The 12,041-nt window shown below is 40.5% G+C and overlaps 1 pseudogene; it reads left to right on the forward strand.

The window, feature by feature from the left end:
• Positions 1-605: 605 nt before the first annotated feature.
• The window catches only part of LOC107776290 (putative E3 ubiquitin-protein ligase ARI8), a 29,628-nt pseudogene continuing 18,192 nt past the window's right edge, over positions 606-12,041 (forward strand).

The raw sequence follows: 12,041 nt of genomic DNA on the forward strand, positions 1-12,041 counted from the left end.
TCAAACAAAATACAGACAAAAATGAAACTTAAACCAACTAACCGGAAATGACCAACGACGAACTCGAACGGAAATGGCAAACTCGAACCAAGACTGCCAACGACCTAACGGATCTCGACTTCAATGAAAACCCACCTTCTTTTTTAACCTTGACGAACTCAGACTGGACCTCACCGAATGACGAACAACAATGGACTCAAACAAAACCAAATGAAACCTTGACAGAACTTCGCCGGACTTTAACCGGACTGCCTCGCTTTTCCTCCGTGTGTGTGCGTGTGGTCGTGGAACCAGCAGCAGTGGGGCTGTGTGTTCTTTGCTGGAGGTCGACGAGGCAGTGGATATGGGAGGGCAACCATGAGAGTTGGACGTGGTAGGAGCGATAGTGGTCGTTTGGTTGAGGGTTGGAGTGGCTGGACGATGATTGTTTGGTCGTGAGCTAGGCTGTGCGTGTGTGTGTTGAGGTGAAGCAGCAGCAGAGGCTACTGGAGCTTGTTGGGAGAGGGAAGCTATGGTTTCAGCCATGGGAGGGCAGAAAGGAGCTTGGGACGAGGTTGGAGGTCGTTTGGACGTGAGGTTATTTAGCAGATGGTCGTTTGGGACCTATGGGGACGAAGAAGAAGAAGCAGCAGCGATGGGGATTTGGGTGGACGATGCAGTCAGCCATGGGAGGTGAAGCAGCGGCCATGGTAGGTCAACGGAGCTCATCAATGGAGGACGGGGGCGGGGGTCGACTGGTTTTTGGACTAGTTCGTTTGGACGAAGAAGATGAAGAGAGGGGGGGTCTGCTGGGTTGGGGTCAGCCATGGGAGCTTGGGACGAGGGGAAGGGGGGTGGTTTTGGAGAAGAAGAAGAGGGGGAGGTGACTTTGGGTTTTTTAGGGGTTTTTTCAAAACAAAAGTCCAAATGGAAGAAAGGGTGGGGGGTGTTTGTTTGGGGTTATGGGGCGGACCGGGTCGGGTCGACCCGGTAGGAGTTTATTTGGTTTGGGCCTGGTTGATTTAAATTAAAAGGTGGCCCAATTCGATTTTCCTTATATTTTTTACTCTCTTTTCTTTTACTTTCTAATTAATAAAACTAAAATTATAAATTAAGTTATAAACTAAATTAACTTATCAAAAATACTAATTAATTCCTAGCAACAATTATCATACATAATTAATCATCAGTTAAAACAAAATTGCACAATTTGACATTGAATGCTAAAAATGCAAACGATGCATATTTTTGTAATTTTCATCCTTGTAAAACAAACTTAGTTACTTCTAATTGTAGAATTAAATCCTAAATGCAAATGCGACATATTTTTGTATTTTCTTATTAATTTAACAAATAAACATGCATGGACAAAAATACAAATAATTATCCAAAATGCCACGAAAACTATCAAAATTGCACACAAAGGAAAATTGTTTTATTTTGAATTTTTGGGAGTAATTCTCATATAGGGCAAAAATCACGTGCTTACAACAATCATCTAAATGAGAAACATATTATAAAATTAGTATAATATATGAATTTAAAATAAAAGAACATCAACAAAACTTATACAAATAATCAATTTTATCATGTTTGTTAGATAATTATGTATTATAGTTTAGAAGTATTTAATGTGTTGGTATCTTAACGAATACTTCTTTGTGGATAATTTTTTTTATGTATGCTTCCTCCTTTGGCCGAACTAGCTTGAAGATTACCATGGAAGTATGCTAGGACCACTGGTAATAGGTTGATGTTGATACGGCCTGAAGTTTCTTAGCCATAAGTGTCACGATCCAAAATTCACTAAGGGTCGTGATGGCACCGGACACCGCTGTCAGGCAAGCCAATCATAAATGCTTAATTTAATTCTTATCTTAATAATTTTGAAAATTGAAATCTTCCTTCAATTTAGATAGTAAAAGATAATATTTACGAAAATAAATAAAGGAATGTTTAGAAGTAAATACAGAATACCCCATAATCATCCTAGAACCCGGTGTCACAAGTGCATGAGCAATTTCTAGGAGATAACGTAATACAACAACCGTCCAAAATACAATATTGGACAGAAAGTAAATACAGTAATCCGAAAGAGACTATGGTGGCTGCGGGTCATCTCGAGAAGTGCAGCTCACCTAAGTTTCCGTATCAACCATGCTGCTATGTCCGCTAGGCCACTAGAGATGCATGTGCAACAAAAATGCACAACAAGTGTAGTATGAGTACGAAACAACGTGTACCCAGCGAGTATCCCGTCTAATCTCGAATAAGTAGAGACGAGAGGTCGACTTCGACACTTACTAGTGGTCCAATGATAATATAGTGAAAATATGAGGAGATCATGGATTTTATAAAACAAACAATTATAATTCATATAGCCGGATAGCAGGTAAACAACTTCCCAAATAGTAATAGATTTCCAAAGATTTACTTTTCATTAACTTTATCAATATATCTCTGGCCAGGAAAGGCAAATATCAACATTTATAAATCTCAAGCAAACAATACAAGCATGCGCATATAATACCGAGGTCGTACGGCCCGATCCAACATAAATGTAAAATGTGCACTGCCGAGGGTCGAACGGCGCGAACCATAGATGTATCTATTACCCCGCTCGTGAATCATACATGCGAAGCGGTCAACATAAATAAACAAACACCCCGCTCACGATTCATACATGCGACGCAGGCACACATAGATACACACATTCAAACAGCCAATTAAGAATTTATCGGGGAACGTTTATCCAAATAAAATCCAATTCTCTTTTAATGATTTAAGAAAAATGAAATTTAATCCTTTAAGAAATTCATTTACCAATTCGATAGGATTTAAGCAATTCAGCTGTCAATAAGATTACAAATATTTTAATTATAGCATGCTTTTGGGTCCTAGACTACCCGGACTTAAACATAATAGTAGCTACGCACGGACTCTCGTCACCTCGTGCGTACGTATCCCCCACAAATAGGAGCACATAACCAATTATTTCACCTATAGGGACAGTTCCCTCTTACAATGTTAAAAAGGAGAGTCACCTCGCTCCGAAGTTCCATAACCGGCATTCCACGCCCTTTCGAAGACTCAATTCGATGCAAAAATGCTCCAAAACTAGCCATTAATCATGGAAATCCATTAATATATGCTCAAGTACTCATTATAATCCAATTTATAACAATTCCTAACCCCAATCGAAAAGTTAATGAAAACCCCCTCTTGAAACCCTCCAAGAATCGCCCAAGCCAAGATAAAGATGAAAGAAAATGGCCAAATCCCGACTTTAAAAGAACTCACTACCTCCATCCTTTCCGCACTTGCGGTCACTTGACCGCTTCTGCGGTTCTGCAGGTGCGGCATAAGGCCTGCTTTTGCGATACTCTTCCAACCCCTCCACTTCGCATCTGCGTCTCCTTCACCGCAGGTGCGGTCCCGCTTCTACGGTGGAGCGACCGCATCTGTGGTCCAACCACTCCTAGCCAAAGTCGCATCTGTGACCCTCATGGCCGCTTCTGCGGATCCGCACCTACGGCCAAAACCTCGCAGGTGCAGTTACACTAAATACCAGCTGCATCAAACCTTCTCCAAATTCCATTTTTTGATCTGTTAACCATCCGAAATCTATCGAGGCCCCCGGGACCCCAACCAATCCCAAAATACATTACGGACTTGCTCGAGGCCTCAAATTATATCAAACAACGCTAAAATAATGAATCGACCTCCAATCCAAGCTTAATGAACTTTAGAATTTCAAACTTTTGCATTCGACGCCGAAACATATCAAATCATGTCCGATTGACCTCAAATTTTGCACATAAGTCACATTTGACATTACATACTTACTCCAACTTTTGGAATCAGAATTTGACCCCGATATCAACAAGTCCACTTCCGGTCATATTTTTTCAAAAACCTTCAAATTTCTATATTTAGCCAAATAACTCCAAAACGACCCACGGACCTCCGAATTCACTTCCGGTCTCTCTCCCAACACTAGAATCACCATACGAAGCTACTCCCAAACTCGGAATCCTAGACAGACATCGATAACACTGAAATATTGTTCAACCCAAACTTATGAAATTCTCTCAAAAATGCTAACTTCTACAATAGGTGCTGAAATATTCCCGGGTCTTCCAAAATCCGATCTGGACATACGCCCAAGTCCGAAATCATCATACGAACCTACTGGAACTTTTGAATCCAGAATCCGAGGTCGTTTACTCCAAAAATCCAATCTTAGTCAATTCTTTCAACTTAAAGCTTCTGAAATGAGAATTCTCTTTCCAAATCACCTCTGAATTCCCCGGAATTCAATTTCGACCATGCGTACAAGTCATAATACCTGAAGCGAAGCTGCTCATGGACTCAAACTACTGAATGATGTGCTAGAGCTCAAGAAGACCGGTCGGGTTGTTATATTCTCTCCCACTTAAACATATGTTTGTCTTCGAAAATGCTGAGAACTGCGCTGGAGTTGTCCGAAATCACTGTTTAACACTTCGAGCAGCTACCCGTGCTACCACAACTCTGCTGGTCACCCTAGCTCGATTAATCTGAGGATATCCTCTTTCACTTAAGCAAATAAGCCTTAGAGCCCAATTCCAACATCCGAAATTCTATGCCATGCCGGTTTCCAACATACGCTCACTGTATCAATCACTACACGCAGCACCAAAACATGTTTGCATACCTTAGCTGAATTCACACCTTGCACCACTTTACTCACATGACCACAATAACATTCTCCGATCAAATTAATCGAAATCCCACGAATCCGACGCTCCCAATGCATCTCATGACCTATATACATATTGCTCTGACTCTTACAATACCACCATGATGGAAGATGCATGTAGTAATTCATAACCAACTACCGAATCAACAAATCAGTGGGGCTATACTCATGACAAGAATCATTACCTCCTTCCGAACCAAATAATGGTATTTTCTCTTTAATATTCTTCATATAATCCAATTGCACTGATCTTGGTTCCGATAATCTCATCTTACCCAGTACGAACTGCTCAGGCAATAATCCATACAGACATGACCAAAAGTCTTATATGATGCTGCAATATTCCAATGGGCTACCAACTCGAACGTGATACATAAGGAAAACGAACTCTCGAAGGGACTACTCAACTCACGCAACTGCTATGAACTTTCCTTAAAAAATAAAAAACAAACACACAAAAATGGAATATAGAAACTATACTCAACATCACACTGTTGCAGCGTGAAACCCGATCCAAACAACATACCCATGGTGGCGTGCCACCCGATCCACATATAAAATTCACATAAGGAGATACACACCGAGCTAAATTGCTCATTACAACAAGATGCCGAATATTGGTCACAAGCACGCTAAGTGCATAATACCATCCCTGGGAGAGACATATAGTGCCATAAGCTAACAAACTCAAGCACAACTAAGGTGCGATATATGTTCTAAAACTAAAGAGCCATCCTGCTCACATAACACCATCGATACGCGGAACCTCAACACATAAGAAAACTATCGAGCCGTTCACAACTCACACGGCACAATATAGTATTACATGAATTAGCCGAGGACGAAGTATCATCAAACGTCTGAATACTCCTCCATAAGGAGTGTTATGCTGAAATGAACACATTCGGCCTGATATAGAGCCCATATTCCTACTTAAACCCATTCATAGACCTCAAGACGATTCTGATCGTACCGAACTAGGCCAATAATCTTTCCTGGGTCCATACTGACCCCATTTTTTCCATAACATACAAGAACAACCATCATAATCGGGGCAATCCTCCACAGTCCACAACCCAATAAGTCGAGTGCCCTCCAGGCATAAATTCTCAAATTAATGATATCACCACTATCTTTATACTTGGTTTAAATCTTCAATCAATCAAGTGACTATATGCCACACTTATACAATCTTCATGTGGGGCACGCTCCCATGACTTTCCATAACAGGCAACAAGTCTGAGTGTCCATACCACCAATCGCACTAATGCTGAGAAAGAATTTAAGAATCTATAACCAGGATGTAAATCCCTTTAAACACCGATCTTAGGTGATGCTGAAGACAATGCTAGCTTACTTTAAATATTCAAATCCCTTTCCTGCTCATCCGAGCTCGTGAATCCTTGTCAACACCGAACCACAACCTTGATCCTCACTTTAAATTCCATACCACTCACTGCGCCCAACATGCTCATATATGATAGAACACGATTTTCATCATAACTCCGGAACCACTAATAGATTAAAACTTTATCATATAAAAACTTTTTACTTAATTCACTTCAGGAGAACCATGGCAACACACAAGTGAATTCTCATAACCGTAGAATATGTAAATCTCTAAGTAGTGGTCTAAGCCACCATGACCCTTCTGGGATCCACCTACAAATGACATGCCATAATAGTAGAATACTTCTGAATAACATCAATTACGGCGGACGACAAGCCTCACACGTACCGTTACAAATCACTTGCATAACTTGATCACGCTGAAGGAACTGATCACTACCACCAATATGCCAATTCAACTATGGCTAACCAATCTAACTTCTTCCACTTCATCCTTGATTGCCTTAGAAATAATAGTAACTTCATTCAACACATAACACACTCCATCCACACTCATCCCGAGTGACTTTGAATCACGAGACTATGTTGTCTCAAATCCCACGAACCATTTCATACCTCCCTTGTACGCACATTTGCATCTTCAGCTGATATGCCCATTTTGATAATCCCTCTAGGAATCCGAAGTCTTTTCTCACTTTCCTCCCAAATGCTACACTGCAAGTCGAATATATCATAGAACACTCCGAGCTTCTTAACATAATTTTCTACAAAAGCTCGATTCTTAACCATACTTATGGGCTCGAATTCATTAGGCGCCACACTTTAACTTTCAAATCCACCAGGACCGTTGCTGAGAGCCACCCCTCTGACTTGGTCCCAAATATGATCAACTCTATGAATCGTCTAGCATATGAACACCCTCTCGACGAAGCACTCGGCCGAATTACTTTCCTTGAAACCCGCATCTATACAAGGCATAAATCCTGAATCATTCCCTATGTCTGCACATGAGTCAATAAGGCCAATCATAGCACACTCAATCCAACTGTAGGCGGTGGGACTCTCCCACTTAGCTTGAATCCACAATTACACAACTCTGGAACCCACCAATATTCTTTATCTCTTATTGACATGACCTTGCGCAATTAAACCGTCAGATTCCTCGCAATCCTTCCGTTAGCATTTCATGAACACTTTGAATCTCTAGCAACATTCATATATTAGACCTCTTACTGAATAGCCAGTAAAAATCCTTCGCAGGAGTTTCACCAATCACGCGACCGCTGACCTGTTAACAGAAGATAACCCACCTGAGCCCGTGCACATTCACCCACTGCACAATTCCATTCACTCCTTGTGGATATCAATCAAATGTGCGACAATATCTTCCAATTCAAAGTTATGTTGTATCCTTCTTCATATCAAGCAGCTCCTTCCATCATATCAAACCTCCTACCGTATGCTAGCCAATATTTCAAATTAAGCTCGTAGACCCAACCACCATCCACTAAAATTCCCAAATCGCTCCAAACTTTTCTCAAAGGTGTAGTTATCCTGCCATTGAATCCATGTGTTGCTCTGCCACTCTCCCACTTTGGCCAAACCCTCTTCCTTAAGAAACTGTTCGACTTTTGCTTCTTACAATTGGCTTCCTTAAAAATTTAACCATCGCATGACACCTCCTACATGTACTTCCTCATCCTTCGCTGCCTAGCTATTGCCTTAAATAAAATCTATCTTCGTAGCACTTGAACCCACAAACCGCTACTAACTTTAAACCTTTTCGAAGATCATTTTTCTCGAGCCATCAACATTAGAAACACTGATTCAATCCTGAACCACCGCACCCAGCGATCTCTGACAACTGCTTCTCCAATACTATTTCATAATATCTTGGCCCAAAGGCGGATTGCAGAAGACCATAACACCGGCGAACTTAACGCATTCACTCGAGGACGATGACACCACATCATAGATGAAAATTCTACCACGCTCGAAAATACTATGTCTCATTGCCCCGCCAATCCAAATCTGGACATTCACAGGCCAATTGCTTTTCCCTCCGCTAGATATGAAATATCGAATCTCTGAATCGTGCACTGAGTAGACCTCCATTCAGGTCATTCACTACCCCCAACACATAGGCAAGAACCTTACCAACACGTTCCTACTATACGATAACCGATCATGAGCCATCATAGAAATCCGTGCGTAGACTCAAAGCTCTTAGGAATATTGTTACTGAGCTAAAATGAAAAGATATCCTTCCACAAGGCAACGACAATAGTCCAATCAACTATGCAGGGAGAAACATCTCGCACCACATCGGTAGTACCATTACATTTTCTCAAATCCCGATTTATAATAAGTGTCATGTCGTATAAGATTGAATAGGAAGGAAATAAAGGCATAAGCCTCAAAGGAATCAAACCGCACGATAAGGAATCAAAAAGGGAAGTGCTCCTAACAGCCCTGTAGCCTCTCAAAGATAAGTACAGACGTCTCCGTACCGATCCGTAGGACTCTACTAGACTCGCTCATGACTCGTGAGACCTAAGAGAACCTAGTGCTCTGATACCATATTGTCACGACCCAAAATCCACTAAGGGTCGTGATGGCGCCGGACACCGCAGTCAGGCAAGCCAACCATAAATGCTTAATTTAATTCTTATCTTAATAATTTTAAAAACTGAAATTTTCCTTCAATTCAGATAGTAAAAGATAATCTTTACGAAAATAAATAAAGGAATGTTTAGAAGTAAATACAAAATACCCTATAATCATCCCAGAACACGGTGTCACAAGTGCATGAGAAATTTCTAGGAGATAACGTAATACAACAACCGTCCGAAATATAATATTGGACAGAAAGTAAATACAGTAATCCGAAAGAGACTATGGTGGCTGCGGGTCATCTCGAGAAGTGCAGCTCACCTAAGTTTCCGTATCAACCATGCTGCTATGTCCGCTAGGCCACTAGAGATGCATGTGCAACAAAAATGCACAACAAGTGTAGTATGAGTACGAAACAACGTGTACCCAGCGAGTATCCCGTCTAATCTCGAATAAATAGAGACGAGAGGTCGACTTCGACACGTACTAGTGGTCCAATGATAATATAGTAAAAATATGAGGAGATCATGGATTTTATTAAACAAATAATTATAATTCATAAAGCCGGATAGCAGGCAAACAACTTCCCAAATAATAATAGATTTCCAAAGATGTACTTTTCATTAACTTTATCAATTTATCTCCAGCCAGGAAAGGAAAATATCAACATTTATAAATTTCAAGCAAACAATACATGCATTCGCATATCATACCGAGGTCGTACGGCCCGATCCAACATAAATGTAAAATGTGCACTGCCGAGGGTCGAACGACACGAACCATAGATACATCTATTACCCCGCTTGTGAATCATACATGCGAAGTGGTCAACATAAATAAACAAACACCTCGCTCGCGATTCATACATGTGACGCGGGAAACATAGATACACATATTCAAACAGGCAATTAAGAATTTATCGGGGAATGTTTATCCAAATAAAAGTTAATTCTCTTTTAATGATTTAAGGAAAATGAAGTTTAATCCTTTTAGAAATTCATTTACCAATTCGATAGGATTTAAGAAATTCAGTTGTCAATAAGATTACAAATATTCCAAGTATAGCATGCTTTTGGGTCCTAGACTACCCAAACTTAAACATAATAGTAGCTACGCACGGACTCTCGTCACCTCACGCGTACGTATCCCCCACAAGTAGGAGTACATAACCAATTATTTCACCTATGGGGACTATTCCCACTTACAAGGTTAGAAAGGAGACTCACCTCGCTCTGAAGTTCCATAACCGGCATTCTACGCCCTTCTGAAGACTCAATTCGATGCAAAAATGGTCCAAAACTAGCCATTAATCATGGAAACCCATTAATATATGCTCAAGTACTCATTATAATCCAATTTATAACAATTCCTAACCCCGATCGAAAAGTTGACAAAAACGCCCTCGGGCCCACGTGCCCGGATTCCGAATTTTTTCAAAGATAAAGTTTACCCACAACCTCACAAACTCAAATATATATTTTACTCTCAATTTTATACCTAAACTCGTGGTCAAAATCCAAAAATATAATTTCTAGGTCTTTCCACCAAAACCCCAAATTTCTACCAATTTTCATGCTCAAATCCGTACATAATCAATATATTTAACTCAAGATATGTGGGCATAGCTTACCTTGTCGTTGATGATGAAAACCCCTTCTTGAAACCCTCCAAGAATCGCCCAAGCCAAGAGAAAAATGAAAGAAAATGGTCAAATCCCGACTTTAAAACAACTCACTGCCTCCAGCCTTTCTGCACCTGCGGTCACTTGACCATTTCTGCGGTTCCGCAGGTGTGGCACATGGCCTGCTTCTGCGATACTCTTCCAACCCCTCCACTTCGCATCTGCGACTCCTTCATCGCAGGTGTGGTCCCGCTTCTGCGGCGGAGCGACCGCATATGCGATCCAACCAATCCCAGCCAAAGTCGCATCTACGACTCTCGTGGACGCTTCTGCAGCTCCGCACCTGCGGCCAAAACCTCGCAGGTGCGGTTACACCAGATACCAGCTGCATCAAACCTTCTCCAAATTCCATTTTTTGATCCGTTAACCATCCGAAATCCACCCGAGGCCCCCGGGACCCTAACCAATCATACCAACTAGTCCCAAAACACATTACGGACTTGCTTTATGCCTCAAATAATATCAAACAACGGTAAAATCATGAATCGACCTCCAATCCAAGCTTAATGAACTTTAGAATTTCAAATTTCAGCATTCGATGCCAAAACATATCAAATCATGTCCGATTGACCTCAAATTTTGCACACAAGTCACATTTGACATTACGAACCTACTCCAACTTCCGGAATCGGAATCCAACCCCGATATCAATAAGTCCACTTCCGGTCAAACTTCTCTAAAAACCTTCAAATTTCTATCTTTAGCCAAATGACTCCAAAATGACTCACGAACCTCCAAATTCACTTCTGAATGCGCTTCTAAGACCAGAATCACCATACGGAGCTACTCCAAGACTCGGAATCCCAAACAGACATCGATAACACTAAAATGCACTTCAACCCAAACTTATGAAATTCTTCCAAAAATGCTAACTTCTACAATAGGTGCTGAAACGTTCTCGGGTCTTCCAAAACCCAGTCTGGACATACACCCAAGTCCAAAATTATCATACGAACCAGCCGGAACTTTAGAATCCTAATTCCAAGGTAGTTTACTCCAAAAATCTAATCTTAGTCAATTCTTTCAACTTAAAGCTTCCGAAATGAGAATTCTCTTTCCATATCAACTCCGAATTCCCCCAAATTCAATTCCGACCATGCGTACAAGTCATAATACCTGAAGCGAAGCTGCTTATGGCCTCAAATTGCTGAACGACACGCTAGAGCTCAAGATGACCGGTCGGGTCGTTACAATAAGTGGTTCATCCCATATTATCAATTTTATTTTTCTTATAAATTAGCATCCTTAATTGTGTTGTTTTGATATATTTGTGATGGTTATTTAAGTTGTTTAAGGAGGTATATCAAATCCAAAGTGGGTGGCCTCACAATAACATCTGTTGGTACACCACTTGCTATTATTGTTAACAGTATCATGCCTCTTGATATGATATTTGCATGTAATGCATGACATGAAAATATTATTTTGATTCTACCAGAGGCATCTACAAAGAATAAATTGCATTATAGCATAGTCTAATCTTTACAATATATTATTGAAAGCTTGTTCTTATTTAGGATTTAGCTTTGATTGTGCTTCATCATACACTTGTATAGCTTTTTTATTCTTAATAATATATTAACCCTTTTACTTTGTGTTCTAACGCTCTTTTTATGCAATAACTTTAATAATAGCTTTTTGTGTTCTAATAGGTTTTCTCGGATTTTTTGGTTTTCT

This window comes from Nicotiana tabacum, chromosome 18 (genome assembly GCF_000715075.1).
Source record: "Nicotiana tabacum cultivar K326 chromosome 18, ASM71507v2, whole genome shotgun sequence".
NCBI classification, from domain to species: Eukaryota; Viridiplantae; Streptophyta; class Magnoliopsida; order Solanales; family Solanaceae; genus Nicotiana; species Nicotiana tabacum.